Raw genomic sequence first — 14827 nt, forward strand, 5'->3', positions numbered from 1 at the left:
ACTTCTATTATTTTAAATAGTGTGCAGATCCTATTAAAGGTACGAAGATGTTCATTTGGATCTTCCTTCGGCGCACCACTAAATTGGCATTGATTAGTCACCATATGTAGAATTTGTCCTTTGATTTCATAATCTGGCGCATTAATGTCTGGATGAGTAATTGCGTGACCTTGGCCAGTGCGTTTAGCTCTCATTCGGTCTTCCATACTTAAAGGTTCCAGATTTTCCATAATTGAATTTGTTGAATATGAATCACTAGAGGATTCTGATTTAATGGTTCGTTCCTCAACAATCTCTGTTTGAATGATTGGTGGTTCCGGAGGAAAAATTAATGGTTCAGGATCTATGAATTGTCCCTGAATATTCTCCGGATTTTCAATTGTGAGGTTGGGTTCAAAAAATAGATTATCGAAAATTTGAATTAGAGTACTTGGTCGACTGGATGACGATTCTAAAGAAAAATCAACGGCAGTAATATTTGCTAAATGTCTTGATCTAGTTACAGGTGGTGAACGTCTTGCTCGGTGCATTCACTGAATATCCTATTAGTTTTTAAAAGGAAAGAAAAATTATATAAGTTATCCAATTAATAGACTTTTCTGATTTTGCCCACGTTTCGAATAGCCAAAAGATGCAGCAGAGGGGCAGGTTTCGTTTGGTCTCAATATAATTGAGTACTGTTTGGCTCCAATAACCCGGTCCACGTACAAATCCAACTATTACTACGAACCAGAAAATTTTGATGTCTATCAATTTAACCACTTAAAATAAATTTTCGTAATTTTAAGAAATTTAGAGAAGAAATAGAATAAAAATCTATGTCCTAAAAACTAGGATTGCGAGAAATAAGAAAGAAAAAGAGCGCGTCGAAAAAGGTCGAAAAAGAAAAGGGTTGAAAAAAATAAAAGGCGTTAAAAAATAAGAAATAAAAAAAATGACTTAAGAAACTTTAAAACACTCGACTAACCCAACCTTATTACTATCACTAACATAAAATTAAAATTGCAAATTGAGATTACTAATTGGAGTGATAATTGATACATAGGTAAAAGGCGTCGAAAAATAAAAATAAGAAAGTAGCGCGTTGAAACTTAAAAAGGAACTAAAAACTAAAAATTAAAAGTTGCGTCTAAAAATATTAAGGCTTACAAGTAAAACTATATCCCAAATGGCAATAACTTAAAAAGGAACTAAAACTTAAAAAGGCGTCGCAAAATTCTAAAGCACTTAGATCTTAGTCTAAAGAGAAAGCACTTAAGGGATTTTACGGCAAAGCCTAAAAATCTAAAAATAAAAATAACTATGGCAAAAACTATATTTAAAACTAATTATGAGCGAAAAATACAAAAAATTACGCTAAAAACAAATAAATAAAAACAAAATATAAAAATATACTAAAAGTTGTAAAAAGTACAATTTTTATAAAAATATTATTTTTATATTATTTATTTTATAAAACTATTAATTTTTATATATTAATAAAACTAAATAAACTTAATATTACAAATTAAGTAAATAAAACTAAATTAATTAATATTAATTAACTAATCAAACCCTAATTAGGGTTTTATTAATAAAAATTAAAATATACTCCGTAATTAATGCAAGATTAGGCTTCCTGTGGCCTGTCAGAGAGAACTCCGCGAGTCACGGTAGGCAGTGTACCTAATCGTACAGTAGTGTAGTTTTTAGTAAGTCCGGTTCGTTCCACATGGAATCTTTTAAATAAAGCTTAACGCTATATTAGTTTTAATTTATAAAAATACAAATATATATATAAATAATATTATTATTATAAAAAGGGGGGTTTTACCGTTTAATGACCGGTTTGTCGATTTTTAAAACTTTAGTCGCAGTTAAAACCTAATGTAAATAATTAAATAAATAAAAGACTTAATTTAAAGCATAAAGTAAATAACGATAATGAAATTGCGATAAATAAAAGTGCGATAAAATAAAATTGCGATAATTAAAAAGTACGATAACTAAAAGTGCAATTAAATACAATAACAATAAATAAAAGTGCGATAATTAGAAGTGCAATTAAATATAAAATAAAGGAAATTAAATATGAAATAAAAGAATTATGCTTATTTAAACTTCCGTAATCATGATGTTTGACGTGTTGATTTTAGTTTATTCTCATGGGTTAATTGTTCTTTGTCCTGGATTATTTAATATGTCCATACGGATTTGTCCATAATAGTCCATCATTCATAAATATAAAGAGCGAAAGCCTTCGTCAAATTATTCTTATTCCCGAAGTCAAATATTCCAACTAATTAGGGATTCGAATTGTAACAAGGTTTTAATACTTTGTTTAATGAATACACCAGGTTATCGACTGCGTGTAAACCAAGGTTTTACTACTTTGTTAACAATTACACCCATTACCCTTGAATGTAATTCACCCCTGTTTTAACAAGTCTATTAACTATTAATCCAGTTCCGTGTCCGGTAAAATGAATAATTATTGGTATTTATAGATATCCCGCCCACCGTACCCAGTCAAGCGTATGTGGTTATATATAAATACGTCGAATTATAAGTTTGTATATTAAATTAACAAGGTATTGTTTAGTTAACATAAAACCCATTAATAGCCCATAGTCTAATTTCCACAAGTGTCGTTCTTTTATCCAAACCCCAATTATGGTACAAAGCCCAATTACCCAATTTTAGTAATTAGCCCAACATCATGATTACTTCGATTTAAATAAGCATAATAATAACTTAGCTACGAGACATTAATGAAAATAATTTAAACATAACTTACAATGATTAAAAATAGCGTAGCGTTACACGGACAGAATTTCGACTTACACACTTACAACATTCGCTAACATACCCTTATTATTAGAATTAAAATTAAAATTAAAATTATAATATATATATATATATATATATATATATATATATATATATATATATATATATATATATATATATATTACGTTTGTGAGATAGAGAGATAGGATATATTGATCTTAAAACTCGTCGAATTGCGCTGGCTTTTATAGGGATTTTCAAAATTAGGGGCTCCGCGACTCACGGCCCTTTCCTTCTTCAAACTCCGCAACTCGCGTAGTTCGATTTTACAGCTCACTCCATTTTGGATCCTTTCTTGCCGACGGATTATTATATAAATATAATATATATATAATTTATATAATTAATTATATATTATATTATATTTATATACATAGTTAACTTGTAATTTTTAGTCCGTTGCGTCGAGCGTTGAGAGTTGACTCTGGTCCCGGTTCCGGATTTTCGAACGTCCTTGCGTACAATTTAATATCTTGTACTTTGCGTTTTGAATCTTGTACTTTTGTAATTTCGAGACGTTTCTTATCAATAATTGGAACCTATTTGATTGTATTTTGTACTTTTGAGCTTTTTGGTCATTTGCGTCTTCAATTCGTCGAATCTGTCTTTTGTCTTCACCTTTTATTATTTAAACGAATATCACTTGTAAATAGAACAATTGCAACTAAAAGCTTGTCTTTCTTGAGGAATAATGCTATGAAATATATGTTCGTTTTTAGCACTATCATGTAGATAGGTTTGATTTTCGGAGTTAAAAGGATTTAGAGAAAATCTTCGTAATAAGATTTGATTCTTCGGTAATTAAGGAAATTGTGATTTACTTTGATTAGATGCGTAATCTGCCTCGATTGCTATATCTGATATTTCACTATAAATCCACCCCCTTCGTTTCCTTATTTTCACAAATCTCATCTTCTATACTTTCTTCCTCAATTCATACTTCTAAAACATTCATCAATATGCTCCATCCAGTTCTGATTCTTGATATATTCTTGACTATCACATCTGTCATTCTCCTTTTTCATCTACCACCAGAAGAATCTGTTTACTTCTACTATGCTCTTGCATTCATAGTGTTTTTAGTTCTCCCATGTCTTTATATTGCTATACCCATTGATATACACGGTTTGTAATCTCTGTGTTATTGCCGTGCTTATATTTTCGCTTATATTTCGAGTTCCATGCTTCTGTTTCCTCTTCTCGACTGTAAGTCAAGCGAGTAATGGTCCAGAATTCGTAGGTATGAAGTTTCGAATGAACATGACTAATGTTCTAAGAGAGAAATTGTAATAGCATGATCTTGATTAGTTAAATTACCAGTAGTCACTGGTAAAGATAGAGATTAAGTAGAATGTAAGAGTCGTGTAACGTGACACATGATGACATTTCGGTGAATCATCATGTTTCATTAGAAACTCAGCATGACTTACTGTAATATAATCACGTTGATCAAGTGTCATTATATTATACTAACTCATGCTTCAATTCCCAACACTACTTCAAAAACATTCATAATTTAAATTTTGAATTTTTCAGAGATTTAGAAACTAAAACAGTTTCATTTTTGACGTAACGCAGATCGCGCGAAGAGGTAGATAATTCTGGATAAGAATAGTTATGAAGATATCTTCAGAAATATTGAAGATATTTATAATGAAAGATACGATGATATCTTAGAATTTCTAATATCGAAGGATGATGAAGAAGATTTGTCCGTAAAGATTTAGAGTCAGGAGTAAGGTATTCGTTAATGACTTCAGCAGATACTGAATCATTTGGATACTTTGAAGGCAGGTTTAGTCTTTGTGATTTGTCCACAGCCTTCTTCATAGTTTGCTCAATCCGTTTCCAGTACCAAATTTCCTCATTTTCTGAGCTTCTTCAGTCACAATTCTTTATCATCAAACTTTTGATTGTTAAGGTCCTTTACAGTTTTTGCTGATTCGTCAGCATTTTTCAACGTTCTGAGGAATGATTCATAAATTGGGGTGATTTTCAGAAATTCACAATTGAAGTACGTAAGTCTAGGAGATAGATGTTATATATATATATATATATATATATATATATATATATATATATATATATATATATATATATATATATATATATGTATATGTATATATATATATGTATATGTATATATATATATGTATATGTATATATATATATATGTATATGTATATATATATATATGTATATGTATATATATATATATATATATATATATATATATATATATATATATATATATATATATATATATATATATATATATATATATATATATATATATATATATATAACTGTTGGCGTAGAGTCGCTACGAAATTCGAGAATAAAGATTGAAGCTTTTTGGTATGTCAATTACCATTACAAGATGCAGATGAGTACATGATAGGGTTTCAATGAATAAATATAGTGACTTTTCGGAGAGGCTTAAGTCAAAGGGTAATGAAGTTGTTGGTACGTTTACTGTTAATATGGTGGAATGTAAAAGGTTCCCCGGTAACAATGACATACAGGAAAACTTATATATCAAAGTTATAATAAGGTTAATTCGAATGAAAGTCGAAGTTGATTTGCTGGAGGTTTGACAAAATTGGCTACTTTAGAGAGGGATTACAAAGTTATTTTCGGTAATAACAACACCAATGGTTTATAGATTAGAGTTAAACTTCTACTTAGGTTCCAGGAGTTTTCCAGGTGTATGACTATATGCATAAGTCATTCTTTTCGTATGGTTAGATCATCCTCTCGGTTGTTTCTTAATTGAGGTGTTTTCAAGAATCATAAAGGGTTTAAATACATATTGAAATCGTCAATATACATATGATGTTCTAGCACAGTTTTTAAGTCAAAGTATAGCTTTGAAAGATGTAGGGATCTAAGAGTGATGTCTCCTATTAAATCTTGACTTGGATTCTGATCTGTTAAGAACAGAACATGCAATCGAAATGGTTGTTCTGATTTTTATTAAAAAATATGTATATTGTTGTGAAAGTAGTGAGTATAGTTGATGATTTGCTGAATCAGAATTGAAGAATGTAACATATTAATTGTGAAGTTATATCTCTTGGGTATTACATACCCATTAAAAGTTTCACAAGTAATATTTTTACCAAATAAATTTTATTACAATCTTTATGAAAATATATGTATATTTTCTTCAGATGTAATACAGATTTAATGAGTTAATATTATATTAAGCTCATTTAATGATTTTCGCGGAGTATTATTTCACTAATGCAATCAATACTTCATTGTTTATTCTTATTGGTATTCCTTGGTGACGGATGTTGATGCTTGTGAATTCTTGCGAACTTCGCAAGGTATGAATGATGTTTCTAGAAAGTTTCGAGTACATCGAAAATGAAAGTGTAAAATCAAACTTGTATTTGAACAATACACTTGATTTGTTATGAAAAGGAATCTATTGAATCAGAGATTATAGTTAACGATTGTCAAGTCATTAACGAAGGACGTACATTATAGTATATTAGTGATTAGAATTAATCGAGTAGTATCTACTCTTTAAGATTCACACATAATAGCTTAGTACGAAAAGATATATTGTGGTTTAAAAATTTATATATAAAAAACATATATATAAATTCTTCAGAGGGAATGAGTTAATACTTCATAACTCGTTGATATAATATGCTCGTTGTTGATTTGTGATGATGTCGGTGATTAAGGAACTGACGGAGCTTGTGATGTTGTAGATGCTGCTGACGGTACTGCTAGTGCTGGTGATGCTGATGGTACTGCTAGTGCTGGTGATGCTGACGGTACTGCTAGTGCTGGTTATGCTGACGGTACTGCTAATGCTGCTTGTATAACAAGTCTATTTTGTAACGTATGCACCATTTCTGTCAGGGTTTCTATTCTCCCCTCTATCATCTCTATCCATCCCCTCATCTTGATTTAAGGTTATGATTAGAATAAATAATCTCTAAAACTTTAGAGATTACATAATCACCGTAGAATATTTCTCTGATGAAGTTATGAATCAATACTTCATCGTTCGTTGTTGTTGGTATTCCTTGGTATCTACAGTGCGTATGACATTGATGCTCGTAGGACAGATTGCAATGTTGGGGCTTGTGAGGCGGATGTTATTGATGGTGGTAATGGTGCTGTTGGTATTGATGTGGGTGGTGTAGTTGGTGTTTGTGGGGCTTGTGATGCTTGTAAGTTCTACATCATATTCTCCAAAGCCACCACTCTAGCACGAAGCTCGTTGACTTCTTCTAGTAACCCGGGATGATTTGCGGTTGGAAGCGGATGAATAAGATCTAGAATTTGAGATAGTATATAATCGTGACGGGATACTCGAGAAATGAGGGTGTAAATGGTGTTTCGGACTGGTTCACCGGTAAGTGCTTCAGGTTCTTCGCCAAGAGGGAAATGTGGTGGATGGAAGGGATCACGTTCTTCTTGTCTCCAATGATTTAGTAGGCTACGAACCCATCCCTAATTCATCCAGAATAGATGATGGCTAATTGGTTGATCCATTCCGGTCACACTGCCTTCGGAGCTCGAGTGGAAATCTATGTCGGAATCCGATGAACTTGAACTAGTTGGGGGATCCATCTCGTACGATTTGGGAAATGAATTTTGATATGTAATAGATTATAGGATTTAGTTTGTGATTCTTCAATACATATTTTACATATGTATATATAATACCAAGATCCCATAAGTTACAGAGAAATTTTCGAAAGATGTCAGACAGAGTTTACTGTAATAGATATGTAAAGATATGAATTTGTCTATACACCATCTATGCAATGAATGTAGTAAGACGCGTCTAGACTTAAGATGATAAGCAGTTAATTTCTGACAAAAATGATAAGCAAAACTTTTGACATGCAGACACGATCGAAGTCCAGACTCATTAATGCATCTTAATATCTATCAGTTAGACACACTAATGCAAGACCTGGTTCGCTAAGACCACCGCTCTGATACCAACTGAAAGGACCCATTCATATCGATTATAAATGATTAAAAATAGTTGATTACATTGCGAGGTACTGACCTCTATATGTTACATTTTACAAACATTGCATTCTTTTTAAAAGACTACTTTCATTTCAATGAAAGTTTACAAATATGCATACCAATGATATTATCGTGTTTCTCAAATATAACTGACTAGTCTGTCATTCATCTATTAACAATCTTTTTGAACTCAAATGATTTGAATGCAACGTCTTTTGAAATATGCCATGAATGACTCCAAGTAATATCTTTAAGATAAGCAAATGCACAGCGGAAGATTTCTTTAATACCTAAGAATAAACATGCTTAAAAGTGTCAACCAAAAGGTTGTTGAGTTCATTAGTTAATCATAAAAATTCATTTTCATTATTTTAATAGACCACAAGATTTCAATATATAAATAACCATACACTCGCAAGTGTATAAAAATAATCATTCAGCCGATGAATCCCTGGTAACTGACCTTAACAAAATGCATCTAGCGTATCCCCATCATTCCGGGACTCTCATCAGACATGATAAAATCGAAGTACTAAAGCATCCGTAACCCGGATGGGGCTTGTTGGTCCCGATAGATCTCTCTTTAGGATTCGCGTCAATTAGAGGCAATTATAACGTCCAACTAATTCTTAGCCTACCAAGCAAAAAGGGTGATACGCGGTATAGTAATTCATCGTAGAATGTAATTAAGTACTTGTGTCTATTTTATCAAATATTTATAAAAACAGTGCATGTATTCTCAGCCCAAAAATATATATTGCAAAGGCATTTAAAAATGGAGCAAATGAAACTTACAATACTGTATTTTGTAGCAATAATGCAAATGACGGCACTGAACAAGTGCAGGGTTGGCCTCGGATTCACGAACCTTTATTAAGTATATATATTTATATATTGGTCAATATCTGTCTAACAATTTAGGTCAAGTCGTAGTGTATCACAATCCTAATGCTCGAGACCGATATGCAAAAGTCAACGAAAGTCAACTTGACCCAAAATGACTTCCAAAATCTATACATGTTTATTATATAACTTAAATATAGTTGTTTTATATATTTAAATATATTTATCAGGTTTTATTAGAGTAAATAATACAAGTCATTTATTAATAAATAAAAATTTATATTAAAATTTATATATGATAAAAATATATTTTTATATATCTTAAGTAATAAAATTTATACAGTTTACTCAATATCATAAAAATATAGTGGTATGTATTATTAATATAATTATATTACGTGTGGTAAAAATATCTTTTTATCACATATTTATTTGATAAAATAATATTGATAATAATAATAATGAGTAAAAGTTGTATTATTTTGTAATAATAATGATAATTATTATTATTATTCTACTAATAATAATAACAATATTTATTTTTACTAATGATGATATTAATTATAATAAAATGATAATTCTAATTATGATAATAATTGAAATGTCCCATTCATATTGATTATAAATGTTCCATATTAATTAATTTTGTCGCAAGGTTTTGACCTCTATATGAGACGTTTTTCAAACTCTGCATTCATTTTTAAAACAACCATAACCTTTATTCTATCGATAAAGGTTTAAAAACCATTACGTACATTATCAAATAATGATAATCTAAAATATACCGTTTACACACGACCATTACATAATGGTTTACAATAAGAATATATTACATCGAAAATAAGTTTCTTGAATGCAGTTTTTACATAATATCATACAAGCATGGACTCCAAATCTTGTCCTTATTTTAGTATGCAACAGCGGAAGCTCTTAATAATCACCTGAGAATAAACATGCTTTAAAACGTCAACAAAATGTTGGTGAGTTATAGGTTTAACCTATGTATTATCAAATCATAATAATAAACCACAAGATTTCATATTTCAATACATCCCATACATAGAGATAAAATTCATTCATACGGTGAACACCTGGTAACCGACATTAACAAGATGCATATAGAATATACCCATCATTCCGGGACACCCATCGGATATGATAAAATTGAAGTACTAAAGCATTCCAAATTCCAGAATGGGGCTTGTTGGGCCCGATAGATCTATCTTTAGGATTCGCGTCAATTTGGGGGTGTTTTCCCAAATTCTTAGGCTACCAAGCTAAAAAGGGGCATATTCGACTTCGATCATTCACCCATACAATGTAGTTTCATTTACTTGCGTCTATTTCGTAAAAAATTTATAAAACTGCATGTATTCTCATCCCAAAATATTAGATTTTAAAAGTGGGACTATAACTCACTTTCACAGATTTTTACTTCGTCGGGAAGTAAATCTTGGCCACTGGTCGATTCACGAACCATAACAAATATGTACATATACATCAAAGTATGTTCAAAATATATTTACAATATTTTAATACATTTTACTGTTTTAAGTTTATTAAGTCATCTGTCCTCGTTAGTAACCTACAACTAGTTATCCATAGTTAGATGTACAGAAATAAATCGATATATATTATCTTGAATCAATCCACGACCCAGTGTATACACGTCTCAGGCTAGATCACAACTCAAAGTATATATATTTTTGGAATCAACCTCAACCCTGTATAGCTAACTCTAACATTATTGCATATAGAGTGTCTATGGTTGTTCCAAATAATATATATACATGGGTCGATATGATATGTCAAAATATTTGCATACGTGTCTATGGTATCCCAAGATTACATAATATATTAGAATACAAGTAATACAATATGAGTTAACTAGGATATGATTAATATAGATTTGTTATCAATTTTCACGTAGCTACAACAACAAAAATTATCCAATCTTGTTTTACCCATAACTTCTTCGTTTTAAATCCGTTTTGAGTGTTTCAAGTTGCTATGGTTTCATATTGATCTTAAGTTTATGAATATAAACAGAAAAAGTATAAGTTTATAGTTGGAAATACAGGTTACAAGTCATTTTTGTAAAGGTAGTCATTTCAGTCGAAAGAATGACGTCTAGATGACCATTTTGGAAAACATACTTCCAATTTGAGTTTAACCATGATTTTTGGATATAGTTTCATGTTCATAAGAAAAATCATTTTCCCAGAAGAACAACTTTTAAATCAAAGTTTATCATAGTTTTTAATTAACTAACCTAAAACAGCCCGCGGTGTTACTACGACGGCGTATATCCGGTTTTACGGTGTTTTTCGTGTTTTCAGGTTTTAAATCATTAAGTTAGCATATCATATAGATATAGAACATATGTCTAGTTGATTTTAAAAGTCAAGTTAGAAGGATTAACTTTTGTTTGCGAACAAGTTTAGAATTAACTAAACTATCTTCTAGTGATTACAAGTTTAAACCTTCGAATAAGGTAGTTTTATATATATGAATCGAATGATGTTATGAACATCATTACTACCTCAGGTTTTGTGGATAAACCTACTGAAAATGAGAAAAATAGATCTAGCTTCAAAGGATCCTTGGATGGCTTGAGAGTTCTTGAAGCAAAATCATGACACGAAAACAAGTTCAAGTAAGATTTCCACTCGAAATAAGATTGTTATAGTTATAGAAATTGAAAAAAGTTTGGGTATGAGTATTACCTTGTATTTGAAAGATATCTTACTGTAAATAAGAAAGATTTCTTAAGGTTGGATGATCACTTTACAAGATTGGAAGTATTCTTGATTTTATGAAACTAGAACTTATAGAATTTATGAAGAACACTTAGAACTTGAAGATAGAACTTGAGAGAGATCAATTAGATGAAGAAAATTGAAGAATGAAAGTGTTTGTAGGTGTTTTTGGTCATTGGTATATTGATTAGATATAAAGGATATGTAATTTTGTTTACATGTAAATAAGTCATGAATGATTACTAATATTTTTGTAATTTTATGAGATATTTCATGCTAGTTGCCAAATGATGGTTCCTACATGTGTTAGGTGACTCACATGGGCTGCTAAGAGCTGATCATTGGAGTGTATATACTAATAGTACATACATCTAAACGCTGTGTATTGTACGAGTACGAATACGGGTGCATACGAGTAGAATTGTTGATGAAACTGAACGAGGATGTAATTGTAAGCATGTTTGTTAAGTAGAAGTATTTTGATAAGTGTCTTGAATTCTTTCAAAAGTGTATGAATACATATTAAAACACTACATGTATATACATTTTAACTGAGTTGTTAAATCATCGTTAGTCGTTACATGTAAATGTTGTTTTGAAGCCTTTAGGTTAACGATCCTGTTAAGTGTAGTTAACCCATTGTTTATTATATCAAATGAGATGTTAAATTATTACATTATCATGATATTATGATGTATTAATATATCTTAGTAAGATATATATATATATATACAATTAAATGTTGTTACAACGATAATCGTTACATATATGCCTCGTTTCGAAATCCTTAAGTTAGTAGTCTTGTTTTTACATATGTAGTTCATTGTTAATATAATTAATGATATGTTTACTTATCATAATACCATGTTAACTATATATATATCCATATATATGACATCATATAGTTTTTACAAGTTTTAACGTTCGTGAATCACCGGTCAACTTGGGTGGTCAATTGTCTATATAAAACCTATTTCAATTAATCAAGTCTTAACAAGTTTGATTGCTTAACATGTTGGAAACACTTAATCATGTAAATAATAATTTCATTTAATATATATAAACATGGAAAGTTCGGGTCACTACAATAATAACGTCTTTTTAATATTAACTGTAATAATAATAATATTTTATATAAAAATAATAATTCTGTTCAAAATGATAATTTTTAATAATAATAATACTAAAATGATAATAATAATGATATTTTATAATAACAATGATATTTCTATTAAAAATGATAATTTTAATAAAAATGATAGTTTTAATATTAATGACACTTTTAATAATAATAATAAAAATAATGAAAACGATATTTTTATCTAAATCAATATCTTACAATATTTTAATTTCATCATCATACTTATACTCATTATTTCCTAATCAATTTTTTAATAGATTTTAGTCCTCTTTTATATCGCATTTATAATAATGATAAATATAGTAATCATAATAATTAAATGATACTAATATTAGTTTTAATGATAATGATACTTAATAATAATAATTACTCCCTCCGTCCTATCTTAAGTGTCCACTGTTAACTTTTCAAAGTCTTTCTTTGTCAACTTTGACCATAAATATTTTTATTTGTATTACATAATATTTGATGAAAATTATATGGAATGAAAACACATTGAAAACTCAACTCATTCATATAATTTCCATCAATTATTACATAGTACAAATAAAAATATTTACGGTCAAAGTTGATAAAAAAAGACTTTGAAAAGTCAACAGTGGACACTTAAGATGGGACGGAGGGAGTATAATAATACTAATGATAATACTAATAATTATTATAATGATAATAATAATAATAATAATAATAATAATAATAATAATAATAATAATAATAATAATAATAATAACGATACTATTAATAATAACAATAACAATTTTAATGATAATACTTATTTTGATAACGATATTGATAATAATAATAATAATTATAGGATAATAATAATAATAATAACGATAACAATAACGATGATAGTAATAATAATAATAATATTAGAATTAATGATAATTCAATTGACCATATCTTTTAATCCGTTCATCGAAACCACACGATTTCTAAATGAAAAGTTATTAATTTTTCGCCAGCTTTCCAACGACATGCATAGCATATACCTTATCACAGTAGCATATGTATCAGATTCGTTATTTATCATAAACTATTTAATGACGAAATTAAGCATACAAGCATGCATAATCATATATACTCGAGCACTAGTCAGGGATACACTATTAATATATAAAATATAAGATATGAATGCTCACGTATCAATATTGTGATTCAATATTGCAGGAAAGTACGTAGACGCAACGGAGATGATAAACACTCTTTTGACCTCACGAACAATACCCTCGAACAATACCCATAACCTCCATAACTATAACCCATAATTCCCTTAGCTCTATCCCGCTCGAAAAACCCGTTTTGAAATAACTCGATCATGACCTCGTCGTAGTATTTTATGTATAATAATATTACGATTAATTATAATAATATTAATCTTAATAATAATAATAATTATAATATATATATATATATATATATATATATATATATATATATATATATATATATATATATATATATATATATATATATATATATATATATATAGTAGAGAGATTGAGAGGATTGAGTCTGTTTTCAGTTCGTCAGGAAACTCAAGTATTTAAACAACTTTTTCTGAATCCGAACCCCATGCGATCGCATGGGTTCACAGCCTTTCAGCCATGTGATCGCATGGCTCCTGTGGCCAGCTCACATCTGCATTATTGAAGGCTTCCGATAGTTTTATTAATATTTAATATATTTATTTATTTAATTTATATAATTATATATATATTATATTACATTTACAAGCATAGTCGACTTGTAACTTTAGTTCCGATGACTTGTACGTTGACGCTCGACTTCTGTCTCGGTTCTGGTTTTTCGAATGTCCTTTCGTATGCTTAGAAAACTTGTACTTTACATCTCGCGACGTATACCATTATCAATAATTAGACTTAGTTTAATAATAACATATATTACCCGAAGTATAACTTATACATTTGAGTGTTTTGATCATTTGCTTCTATAAAACATGTTCTCGTTAGTTATTAAAATATATTAAATAATATTATTTTAAATCAAAACGTTTTAGGACTAAATTAATATTATATTTTATCTCATTGAAAAATATATATATTTTTATTTAGAAATATAAATTTATACCTATTATATATTTGAAATATTTATTCAATAATATAATATTTAGTTTTTCAAAACTTAATTATTTTTCAAAGATCATCATATATAATTTAAAACTATTTAAATATTTAGAACTTGTTATATCACATAACATTTACACTTAAAAACTTAATTTGATATA

Source organism: Rutidosis leptorrhynchoides, chromosome 5, assembly GCF_046630445.1.
Source record: "Rutidosis leptorrhynchoides isolate AG116_Rl617_1_P2 chromosome 5, CSIRO_AGI_Rlap_v1, whole genome shotgun sequence".
Taxonomy (NCBI): domain Eukaryota; kingdom Viridiplantae; phylum Streptophyta; class Magnoliopsida; order Asterales; family Asteraceae; genus Rutidosis; species Rutidosis leptorrhynchoides.